This window comes from Schistocerca cancellata, chromosome 11, assembly GCF_023864275.1.
Source record: "Schistocerca cancellata isolate TAMUIC-IGC-003103 chromosome 11, iqSchCanc2.1, whole genome shotgun sequence".
NCBI classification, from domain to species: domain Eukaryota; kingdom Metazoa; phylum Arthropoda; class Insecta; order Orthoptera; family Acrididae; genus Schistocerca; species Schistocerca cancellata.
In genome coordinates, this window is record NC_064636.1 from 18,411,831 (window position 1) to 18,425,344 (window position 13,514).

General features: G+C 37.9%; 1 long non-coding RNA gene across 1 annotated transcript in view; it reads left to right on the forward strand.

The window, feature by feature from the left end:
* The first annotated feature begins 12,209 nt into the window (after positions 1–12,209).
* Positions 12,210–13,514, forward strand: part of LOC126108884 (uncharacterized) — a 53,887-nt gene continuing 52,582 nt past the window's right edge. Inside the window, exon 1 of the long non-coding RNA XR_007523646.1 lies at positions 12,210–12,315. This is a non-coding gene — a long non-coding RNA (uncharacterized LOC126108884). The remainder of the gene's footprint in view (positions 12,316–13,514) is intronic.

The following is a 13,514-nucleotide window of genomic DNA, read 5'->3' on the forward strand; positions in this document are numbered from 1 at the left end:
AAGCTGTTTTGAAACAAACTTCCGAAAGAAAGAAGATAAACCTAAGAATGCTTTCAACTGTTTGCGGTTTTGTGGAGGAGGGAAATTACGAATAGCATCAATCTTCTTAGAATCGGGACGTATACCTTCCGGCGAGACAATATGGCCCAAAAACTTGATTTCACGCCTTCCTACTTTGGACTTCGAAAGATTTACTGTGACTCCAGCTTGTGAAAATTTAAATAAAATTTGCTGTAACAGATCAATATGTTCCTCCCACGTATTTGTTGCCACGACGATGTCATCGACGTACGCCGTGACGCGTGACAACAAACACGGGCCGAGAACGGCGTCAAGCGCCTCGATGAACACGCCCGCGCTTACGCGCAAACCAAAAGGCAACACACAAAACTGATAACTGCGTCCTTCCCAAAGGAAAGCAGTGTATTTACGACTGTCATTGTGAAGGGACACCTGCCAGTACGATAAGCGGAGGTCAATATTAGTTAGGTATTGTACATTATAAAATTTTAGCAACTGTTCATCCAAGTTGACGGGTCTTGTGTTAACGGGTATAACAATTTTGTTGATTTCACGTGCGTCTAGCACCAATCTGACATTTCCATCTTGCTTGCCTACCGCCAGTATAGGACTGCAATAAGGGGAATGTGATTTTTCTATAACACCCCAGATCAACATACGCTCGATTTCACGTAAAACTGCAGGTTTCTTCGCCCATGGAATATTATAATGTGTCCTACAATAAGTCTTATGTGGCTTAACATCCATTTTGTAGCTATAACCTCTGATTACACCAGGCCTCTCACTGAAAACTTGTGCATAATCACACAATAATTTGTACAATTCTTCTTGCTGTGGTTTCGTTAAGTAGTCAGATTCGACACATTTCTGATACAATAAATCCTGCTCAATCTCCTGATAGTCGGAATCTTCAGGTGTTAAATTACATACACTAACTATGGTAGGATATACCAATTGAAATTGACTTACTTCGTAATGTTTTTGTCGTGGTTCAATCGTCTTGTTAAGTTCAACATTAATTAGTTGTTATCCTACGGATAATTGACATATGCCATTACTTAAATCTATGATTGCTTTGTGTTCATTCAAAAAATCCATCCCTAGGATGCAGTGTACGATAAGCTTGTCTACAATCAGAAAATTACACTCGAACTGTGTATTGGAAAATGTGAAGTTAACAAGGGCTTGCATGCGTATGTTCTTAGATTTAGTACCTGTGGCACTAACCACGTGGCAATTCTGTACAGGTAATGTGGGTATGTTTATAATTTGTTTCAATTCATTATAGAATGCGGTTGACATCACACTTGCAGCGGCACCAGTATCGAATAAAATTTGTACATCATAATCGTTAAACTTAACCCATGCCGTAGCTTGTATGAATTCTTTTACACAACTGCCTGATTTAATGTTTATCTCGTTGGTTAATTCCTGTTCTGCTGTCATTTTGTCATCGTACCTGAGGAAACAAACCGTCTCAGCCGTTGCGCTCTTACAACACCTCTTAGCTCGGTCGTCGACTGTTTTCCGTCGTCTGCTGTGTTTGGCCGGGTTCATTGACCAGCTCCACTATGTTTACATTCCGGCCGGTTGGCGCCCACGCGTCAGCTGATGGCGCGCCGCAATTGTTATTGCTACTTCGTGGCGGGGAGTGCAAAACTGTACTGGGGAACGGGGGCGGATTCCGTGGAGGGTTATGATTTGTCAATCGTGAATTTTGTGTGTTCCACATATTCTGTCGGTGATTGTTGGGATTGGCATTGTTTTGGTGGTAATTATGTCTGTTATATGTCATGTTCCTGTCAAAGTAGCCCGGGTTGTACCGGTTATTCTCACGTCTCCTATTGTTGTTGTTGTTGTTGTTGTTGTTGTTGTACTGTCGGTAATTTTCATTTTGCTTGTAGTTACCATTTTGATATGAGTGATAATTATTGTTATTATTATTAGTATTATTATAATTCCACGAATTTCTGCGGTTGTTCCTACTGTCATACACGTTTCCATTTGAATATGTTTCGCGCGCGGGCAACGTATTGTGTCGCGGCGCGGACGGATGGTTCCACCAACCACCGTCACTACGGTTCCTTTGGGGTGGGTGTTGGTTTTGGTTACTAATATGAATAAAATTTGAATGGCGTGAATCGCCTCTGTAAACTACGTCCATTTGATCTAAGAAATTTAAGAAAGTCTTAACGTCATTCTCCGGTACTCCTATTAATCTGTCTCGGTATGGAAAGGGTAAGTGGCTCTTTAAAGTGTCAATTATCGCTGGCAAGTCGGCTGGTTTGGACCAGTACAGTGTCTTGTCTAGGTACCTCTCAAAGTATTGTCTTAACGTCTCTTTTTTAGGGTCATAGGTCTCGGGGTTGCACACTTCTCTCCTTAGACTCTGTTGCTCATTCTCGGACCAGAATTCGTCCAAGAAGGCTTGTTCGAACTGTTCAAACGTAAGGCACCGCCGCTTCATAGCGGCACCCCACTTAGCTGCTCGTCCTCTCATGAGATTGGTGACGTATCTGATTTTATCAACTTCTGACCAACTACGTGGAAAAACACCGTCAAATGATCTAATAAACACAATAGGGTGGACTTTGTGCTTGTCCTCACTGGAAAATGTCTGGAAATGCCCATGTCTTACAAACGTGTCATCGGTCATGCCGGTTGGCATAACTGTATTGACGTAGTTTGTGTCACTTGCTACTCTAGGTGCCGTATCGTAATATTGCTCGTTTGGTGGAAAAGAAGGCGGCACATTGTAATTTTGATTGGAAATAGGTGATTCCACAATAGGTGTTCTGTCTGTGTCGTTAGCCATGGTTTTAGCTGTTTTGTCGTTTCCTAGCGATGCGTTTGCACCAGTCGCCAAACACGGCACAACATTGTCTCGTAATTTTGTCACTTCGTCTTCTGTGTGTTTTGTCTCGTCTTTAACATGTGTCTTTGCTTTTGAAAGTATGTCCTGTGTAATTGTTTCAAGTTTTTTGTCCAGATAGTCGTCACACAATTTACATTCATGTACAATCCTTTCGGCCATGTTGGTGTCGTTGTTTAGTGACGCGAGGTCCGCTCGGTCTTCTAATTTTCCTATCTTTTCTTTGAGGTGGGTCTGTTCAAGAACTACTATTGTGAGTTGTTGGGTAATATTTCCCACTTCTTCGGTCAGCTTTTCTTGAGTGGAGGTAGCTGAAGTGTGGGCCTGAGCTAACTCTTCCACACGAGTGTTCACTTCCTGCTGCACATTAACTATTTGAGTTAACTGACTCTCACATCGTTTGATATTGTTTTTTGTTTCGTGTGTGAATGTAACTAAAGTTTCTTCCTGTTTAGTGACTCGATCGGATAATGTCTCAAATCGCTGGCTGAGCTGTTGAGTGGTGTTATTTAATTCTGTCATCTGTTTTGTCGTCCGTTCAAAATTTTCGGTCATAGTATGGTTCAATATGTCAATTTTCTGACTAACGTCTCGTTTCATGTCTGCAAATAACTCTAATAGTCGGTCCAGTTTGTCAGTTTCCTGTGTCCGATTTGTGTCACATTGCTGAATTTGTCTCACATTCGGATCTGACATTGATGTTGACAATGGCGCTGACGGTCTAGTCTCGCGTCCATTCCACATTTCGTCATTTAAAGTCGCCATCTGTGTATTATCACAAATGTCGCGAGTTTGAGGCAAAATCATTGCATTGATCTGTGAACTCGTCCATGGAGGGAAACGCGGACTTTCTTGTTGGTTGAAAGATGAATCTACTTCACTTAACTCATCTGCCGAAACTATCTCTACCTTACTGCGTTCCATTGTAATAGGATGTATAATCGTAAGTAAAAAATGGAATAATATAAGTCTGATTAATAAAGAATTGACTCAAATTTAGGTTGAAATATTTTCTCGTCAATGTAAATGATTGCTCTATTGCAACAATGGTTGGGAAAGATGCAGCAGCGCGGCCAAAATTTTTCGTAACAAATGACTGTTTGGCGGTCAAATTCACGATCTTCAACGATGCTACAACAATACTACAACTACCACAAACTACAATAGAGATAGATAATTTTGGAAAAATCTAGAAGAGAACTACAGGATGTGTGGAAAGGGAAAAATGGATTCTGCAGTTGGCTATTGAATGTTTGAATGAAACATAATTGTGTGACTCACCATTAAATTTTCTGTCCTGCAGCGGCTGGTCAATCACTTCTGCATAAATCGTATTCGTTAAAATATGGATTTTCTTAATACATCTCCATCGGATAATCACCAAAAGGTCTCAAAATAACAGTTTTGCATCAATGTATGCCATGAAAAGAAAAACAGATTGAATTAGTTACAAAAATTCTTTACAATATTGTGGTATCATTTGCTTAGGTATAATAAAGTTGGTGTTTTCGTTACCCTTTAAACTTCAAGATTTTATTCTCTGTTGGGAAAAATACAAATTAAAGTTTCAAATTTGCTCAAAAACGACACATCCGAAAATTGCGTCCAGTCACGGGAGCCAGTTGTAGTGGTTAATTAAAAAGAAAAAAAAATGGGAGAAGAGTGACCGTGAAAGAAGCAAAGAATGAAAGAATGAAAGAAATGCAGATCGGACTTCGTATTTCAGAAAAGCTATAGTTGGTGTGGTCCTTGTGGCGTTTTTGAGCAAAAGTTAAACCAATTTCCACTACAAAAAGTATTGAAAGGAAACAGAGAATAACAGAATGTAACTGACAGGGGGAAGTGGCGTGGACGAGAGATCATCCTTTACCAGATTAACTTATCTTCTTTCGGGCGGCGTCCACGTCTTCAAAAATCTCCTTCATTTCAGCGGGAAAAAATCTGCTCCGAAATCTTGCAATAGTCCAGGGATCACTAATTTATACCAATTAAAATCATCTTGATACTGTATGCAATTTAATTCACTTTGCTACTTACATCCACCGAATTTCTTAATAACTTCCACAATGTCTACACATTACAATCAAATCAAGATTAGCCATTAAGTTTTTACATCAGCATCCGATCACGTCTGCCTTAAGCTACGGCTAACAAGAGACAATTGAAAACGGATAGAAAACAAAAAAGGTTACAATTTTGGTATTTTCTCTGCCGCCGAGCGCTCATGCCGCTGCGACGGGATATTTTTATCTGAGGGAACGAGTGTAGCGCGGCAAAATTTAAAGCCCCGCTACAGTAGCAATAATGAATTCACACTTTGTTCTTCTGGGATTGATGTTCTACTAATCTTAGGACAATTTTTATGCAGATTGATTGGACTATTTATGAAGTAGTTATTAACGTAATTTGCTAAAGTACGATTTCTGACTAGCACACCTTGATCATCTTTTAAAACAAAGTCATCTGGATTTCTAACATTTTTGCTTGGGCCTATTTCTTTTTTTTTACTACATTCCATATAGCTTTTGATTTGTTTGCTGACCCAGCAATTACACTGTCATTGTGCATTGTCTTGGCCTTTTTGATCACCTTCCTATAAATTTTCTTGTATGTCTTAACATAATCCATGACTTGTATCATTTGGAAGTTAAGTCTAGTAATAATATTATATTAGACTGATCCATGATGATGTAGGAAGTGAAGGAACGCGTTGAAATTAACCTCAATCACAGCTGTTAATTTTAGGGCTGGGGTGTCTTAAAACTGTAATTTTCCAGTCTGACACCCAAACAATGACTGGTACCATGGTTTTATTTTAAAATTGAATTCAAAACATGTCAGTGAGCAAAATTAATTACACTTTGAATTACAACCATGGAATTTTATTTCTGTGAATGTTGGTTCCAGTCTTTGACATGGTGTCAATCACTGGAATCACTGGAATGACTGGTTGTCAGTATACGGCCCAAGCAAAAAACCAACCTGGAAGTGAAAGCTGCAGAAGCTGGCCAGACAGACACCCCAATGGCTGCTACAATCTGTGTGAGACAATGGTGACATTATAATGCAAATTTAGTGTAAAAAGTTCCATATTGTTTGAATTTGTCCTATACTGACAGGACATTCTAGTCCAGTCGATTTTCTTATCTGCAAAAGTACACTAGCCAATACCAGTGGCACAAAGGTAGTGCCACATTACAAACTATCCGGTAACAACAGAATTATTGGTGAACAATGTACAGTAAATAATATGTAATAACCTGAGAAATTCAAAATTGGTTTGAAGAAATAGAACAGTATTTGGAAAGAGAGTAACATTTTGAAAATAACAAATGACAAGTAGAGTTTTCAGTTTTTGTGAAAGCTCACTTAATTTTTTTTTCTCCCCCTCTCTCTTCTCCATTATCAAGGGGAAAATGTGATAACATAAAAGTGCAAGAAAGTTGTGTACAATGTTGGAAATGATGAAAAAGAAAATCTCATTATGCTTCATCCTCCATGTGAAGAGTATTCTAGTAATAATAGCTAATAGCATACCAAGAACATGAGGGTGTCACAGTGGAGATTTGTTTTCTGGTACAGACATCTGATACAACTATTCCACAGCAAAATATACTTTCAATAGGTGTGGTACCAGTGCACTCCCGTAGGATAACAGCATATTATGTCCTCCAGGAATCACATTGGGTACACCACATACAGCATAAACTGTACAGCAACTACAGTGCTTTGTGAGCAAGTAATAACAGTCAGTATCTTTAATTTTAACGTAACACTTAACTCCCATAATTACCTGCTTATAGGTGTGCTTGTACTACAGGTTATTGGTAAAGCAAATACTAATTGAATAGGTCTTCACACTTTTAATACTTAGCAGAAATTCTGAAAAAAGTAAATTGTTTTATTACTTTATCACCTCTACGGCGAATGAAGAGGTACTGACTGGTTTCTTTGAACATTTAATAGAAGCCTTATTTTTACCTGCAATTGATAAAGAGCCATTCCAAGTTCTGTACAGAACAATCTCTCACATTTTTCATGAGGTTTGTTATTCTGTACACTAATATTTCTTCTTCTAAATGGTAAATAATGCATTCAGACAGTGTTGGTATTAAAGGAAATTCATGAAATAAATTATATTTAAACCAGAAAATTAAAGGTTCCACATGGCACATGAAAAGTACCATGCTACACACATGTATGTACAGATTCCAAAATGTCTGTGAATTTGAGTTACAAACTTTTTTAAACAGAAATATGAAGATCACAATACTTTGGGTCTGCAATAACACAGACGTAAAATACTTTAGTTCCCTATGGGAAGCTTTGTTCTTTACGTGACTCGTGCAACTGCTTTCACTCTTAATGGAAAACTAAATGGTTTATGTTAAAGTTAACTAGCAAAAAGTGTAACCATTTTTGCACAATGTGAAGTAAGATTCCTTAATGTTATTTCCTACCGTTGTCATCATAACTTGATAATTTCAGTTCCGTATGGGACATATGAACTAATAAAATGAAATGCTTTTATTACTATGACCAAACAAAATCTTTTTAACATGTACACAGTTCAAATCAGCAAAAAGTGTAACTGTATAATTAAGGTAAATGTTGATGAAAATTAGGCATGTAACATGAATACTGAAATTTCCTAGATTTCCAAGTGTACCTGTAATCACTGTATTCTGTACTTTGTAGTGCTAGAAAGATATTTGCATTCTCCCCCCCCCCCCCCTTTCCTCAACACAGCAAAATATAATAGAAAGACATCCTAGCAGAATAAAGACAAAATTCAGAAAATTAGGTTCTAAAGTAATAAGAATGCTTACGATCAATTGGAACATTGTGTTCGTTCTAGGAAGTATTAAAACAAGAATTAACAGAGTAACAATTTTATTGCTCTTATGTTGCAGAGTATCCACAAACATTACTGTTTGAAACATAGGGCCACTGCATACTCCACTAGATTACACCCATCCTGTGATTAAACTGTTCTTAAAGTGAAAAATTCAAGTTGAAATAGCTATTGAGGGAAACATTTTGTCACACTTAAAGCCATCTGTCAAATAAGTCTCAGAACATTTTTTTTTCCATTAATTTCACACAAATCACCTGTTTTTAATGCAAGTGCATATTTTGTAACACCAAACATCTTAATATAAGCTTGTATAATAAACAATTATAATTTTGTTACAATATCTACACAGGACGTAAAGAGTTAATTTTACTTCAATGTGATTCATCTTTTGAAGTTCATCATTACACAACAACAAATCTATGGACAAAATAGTTCTAAAAAATCTGTCAAAATGTCACACCCATCTGCATGGAATGTTCCATTACATAATATTTTCCAATTTTAGCACTATACATGATTAAACAATATGAGTTTATTTAAATTCTGCCTTATACTTGATTTGTTGTTTAAAATTTTCTCAGCTGCTTTTTTTTCATCTGTTTTTAAGCGTATGCGGGAGTATAGGGATGCAATCTTACAAACAAGCTGAGCCTGATGTAAGTTCCTCAATCCTAATTTCATAGTGGTAATCATGACCAAGAGCAAGAAATGGCTAATCTACAAATTTATTTTTAACGCAATGCAAAATCTTGGCCTGTATGTATTTCTGTCCCATATCCCCAGCAATCAGAAACATCTGAAACAGTTTCTGAGTATTCTACAACGGCGTACACACAGTCACTTGTTTTAACCAGTTTTCCCCTGTTAACAAAATTTACAAATGCATTTTTATTGGCCATATTGGGAAAAGCATAGAGAGAATCAAATTCTAATGCAGATTTAACTACTGGTGGCTTCAGTATGTGAAGACAGTCTTTGCATGTGATCTCCCTTGAAAGGCGCAATGACACATACCCTGCAATATAATACAGTATGTTTTGCTTGTAAAATGAGAACTTAATCAACAACTTATCATCAAGAAGTGCACACCACTTCTCTACTTCATTTTCTGCAGCACTTTCATCACTTTCTACTACATGCTTTCTTGCATGAAAATCATAAACATGTGGCAAACAACACACATTAAAATTTGAGCAATTCCCATTCATTGCAGTGACACTGTTACCCAAGAGCAACTTTCTCATGGCACATTTGAACTGGTATGCATTTGTATTGTTCCAAACACCTCTGGACCGAATGCAGGGGAAAAAAAAGCTCTATGTGGTCTTGTGACAGTTTATATGTTAGAAAATACTTCAGAGGAGATTCAACACAAAGCATACTTGCCAGAGCTATGTGCCTGACTGATTGCATATTGAAAATTATCCCAAAAGCAAAAGTATTTCTTGCATGGGGCAGCAACAGAACACCAATGGTTTTGATATAATTTTCAGTGTGTGTGAAAATAGCAAGCCAATAAGATTTGTTGTCATCCCTCAGGAGGCTCTTATACCCTTTACCTAATGGATTTCTGGAGTTCAGAATATCAAAAATCCTATCAATATTATACAAGAATTCTACTGTTGCTTCACTTCCTTTAAAATTTGGATCACCAACCCTCCTCAAAAACTTTATACTATCTGCCACACTAGAACTCAAAGTCTGTGGAGCTAGTGAAACAGTCATTTTTCTATTTACATAACTTATATGTTGTCCTGATAGTTTGTTGGCAAATGTCATACCTTCTTCTTGTTGTACCTTGTTCAATTGCTGAATGAAATGCCATCTAATAATGCCAGTTGGAGAGTCAATAGCAGATACTTCTGCTAGAGCATTTCTGGCAAACTTAATCATATGACACATGTCCAAGATACAATAAACATTGCATTTTTCCACAGGATGAGGAAAGTAGCTTTTAAAATCACCCTTGGAAAAATTTAAAGTACAGCCAAGTGAACGTGGAGTGCTTATATTTACCTTGCAGTCATCACATGTAACACACCAAACCCTAATGCCAGAACTATGCAGCCTCTCTACAGCAGATTTTATCAATGTGGCCTGATTATTTGCCTGTACACCGTTGATAAAGAAATATGCAATCGGGCATTTAAATTTGCCTTTAATAGAGACAAGCATGAAAACCAGAGCCTAAGATGCCTCTATTACTTCTTTTGACTGAGGCACTTCCCTACCAAAGTCTAAAAAACCTGTGTATTGCTTAGTTCCTTGGTCCCAAAGTACTTGCTTCCTAATTGCCATACTGTCTACAATTAGACATGAATCGCTGAACTGCTCCCTTACAATTGGGTTCAAATCAATGTACTTAAAAACATCTTTTAAGAAGCCAGTTTCACAGACTACACTTGCTACCCATTTGGAAATTAATGACTTATGGGGCAGAGGCATTAATTTTTGCAGGTATTCATATGGTTCTGGTGAATAAAAGTACACAGTCATCGCAAACATTTTCACATTTGTTGTGTATCTATTACCCTTTGACGAGAGAGAGTTGTTCACTAAATTGCACACTTAATTCCACTTGTGTTCCTTTCTGATGATTGAGGAAGTTATGTAACTTCTCAGGAAGATGCCCCTTCTCCTTCAATGAACTTATGATGTCATCCTTGGAAAACACTTTCTTCTCTCTTCTTCGAAGTTTTTCACGGGCGCACTTCAGATTACGTTTTAATTCGTGCACAATGTCTGAGAAAAAATTGCAAGTTTCGGTCGCCTTGTCTTCCATTTCTACTTTCGACTGTATACCACAATCAATTACTTAAGAACCAACTGCACTCTGAAATAAACAAATAATTTCGTTATATATGATTGAAATAACTCAAGGCTTGATGAAAAAATATTATAAGAAAACTTTGGGGATGTGAAAACATCCTTATACTAACGTTTTCGACACAATTCGCAGCTTCTGCATTGGATAAATGGGACATGCTTTCCACAGAAGAATTCTCATTGACAACCTTCTCCATGCAATCAGTAGCTTCTGCAGTGGGCAAATCGAGCACGGATTCCAGGACAGAACGCTAAAAACAAAAAATATGGACCTGTATTACAACACTGCTTAGACCTATGTAGCCCATTTGTGTCCGTACGAAATAAATTCACAAAAGTCAAAAAGCACACACATAGCAAGGAAATTCATTAGCTACCTCAAATGGAGAAGCATCGTTCTCACTCAAAATCCTAACAACATGTCGTCGTGGCTGTTTATTTGGTGGCATCAAATGTGCCGGAAAGTCAAAAACTGATGGCACTGCTTCGGGTCTGAAACGTTTCTTCCATGTTCCAGGGCTCACTACGGAATCATCTTGCCGGAAAAGGTTTCCACAAAGAAAACTGCAAGACATAGGATTAAAATCTTTCCACTTCACGGAAGTAATCCACTTCTTTAGCGGCTCTGGGTGCTTCAGAGGAAACCTGTTCAAAAACATCGAATTAGCAAACGTACTAAGTCTGTATTATTATCGTATTGTATCGGTAGTCCTATTACCTGTGAAATGGTAAGTCACTTTCCTTACTCCATCGCTTCGTACAATTGAAAGCGGAACAAGAAATCGCCATTTCCATAATCCTTAATTCCTTATACACCGTACAGACCGAGAAAAACTTCTTGGCAAATTCGAATATGGCGGGCAATACAGACGACAGTAATCAGCTGGTAGAGCCATCTATCGGTAGGTCCGGTAGTTGAACATCCCTCATTTCGCTAGTTTTAGACGCCTGTGCTTCGACCATAGATACTAATATATATATATCTATGGTCGAAGCGCCTGTGTCACAAGTCGCCAGAGAGCATGTATTACAAAGATGAAAGAGCTGAGGAGAATGTTGAGAAACAAAGGAATGCGAGAGAGATAAACATTGATCTTGTCAAAAGCCGAGAAGCGATTCTTCTTAGTGTTGTAGCTCCCTTCAGTAGCTAATAAGTGTTTTTTTGGCTTTTTTAACAAAAATCTCACGAGATAGAATAAACTGATCCTACTTTATTAAGCAACATCTTGTCAAAAGCCGAGAAGCGATTCTTCGTAGTGTTGTAGCTGCCTTCAGTAGGTGATAGTGTTTTTTGGCTTTTTTAAAAAAAATCTCACAAGATAGAATAAATAGTAAAAAAACGAAATTGAAACATAACAGCAAAACATGTTATGTTTTAGTTTAGTTTTTTTATTGATTGCTTAATAAAGTAGGATCAGTTTATTCCATCTCGTGAGATTTTTTTTTTAAAGCCAAAAAACACAATCCACATTACCTCAATATCATTACGAAAAATATTAAGTACCGGCCGAATAAAAAACAAACAATTAAGTTAATTAAATCACACGTTTAATGATGTACCGAATATCAAGCGATCGCTATTATCTATGCCTCGAAGTGAAGACATTACGATCTATGATTAAGGAATGACATCATTGTTCAAAGCCGACGGGTTGTATCCCCTGCTGCACTAGACCTTCTGCTACACTAGGCCTTGACTAGACCCGAAGTACCAGGGAATATTTTATGAATTGACAAGGTATGTGTGATGGTATGTCTTCCGTAGTCTGAAAATGCGAAGCGTAATTTCGATGTACTAGTTTGCTTATTAAACTTCTCTCGTTTTGTAATATGCCTTTGGAGATATGATATTTGTTTATGTTTTTCGCAATGACAAGAAACCGCATTCAATGCGTAATTGTTTGTTGAGCTAGGTACACCGAAAATTCTGCTGGACCCAAAAAGTCCATCTTAGTCCAGCTCAGATTTTGCGGATTTTCCATGACGCTCTCGGTTGAGTAAAAAATGCTGTTAAGGTGCGTTTACACTGCCATTTGTATCGGCACATGTATGAGATACATGTATATGCGACTTTGCGACATGTATCGCGACTTGTATGAGTTGACAAGTTTCAACATCATACGTGTATGAGCGTGCGTTTACACTAGGTGATATTTATCACTGTGCGATAGCTTTCGACGACGATTTGGAAGATTTCACATTTTTATGTGCTGGTACACTTGCTCTTTTGGAAGATGATAGGAAGAAAAGGCGGAGGAAGCATAGATAGTGGCAGAGAGAGTTTTTCGCGAATTAACGCTAAAGGATGGCGCATATTTTAGAAATTATGTTAGGATGAGTATGGAGGATTTCCGCGGTTTGTTATCACTTGTGGCTCCTCTTGTGTCCAAAACCAACACAAACTTTCGGGAAGCGATTCCACCAGAGGATCAGTTGGCAGTGACACTCCGTTTTTTGGCCACTGGGGATTCCTCTTGAAACGAAGATTTCATTGCAAAACATTTGCATTGTCGCGCGATTGCTAATGCCAACGTCTCACACACGATTGTCGGCATCCGTTGTCAACATTATCACGCGAGGCCGCCGGAATAATAGCAAAAAATTGATATACGTGCCAGATGCATGAAAAAATTATAGAATGTATTACATACTCTGATATATATAAAACTTTTACCTTCACTTCTTGGAATAAAACTTGCACAATGGCCTCGCAAACACGAAGAATAATGTTGCATATGGCACTTTTTGATATTCTATGCAGATACATTAATGTCGAAATGATAGTCGGCATCTCCAAAACTCAAACAGCCGCCAAAGAGCCTGGTACTACGCATGCGCTAATCGTCAAAATAAGCGGCAGGCGACAAGACGACAGGAAATGATAGTACTGCGCATGCGCGAGTTCAAATGTCCCTCATACATTTATTTTATTTATTT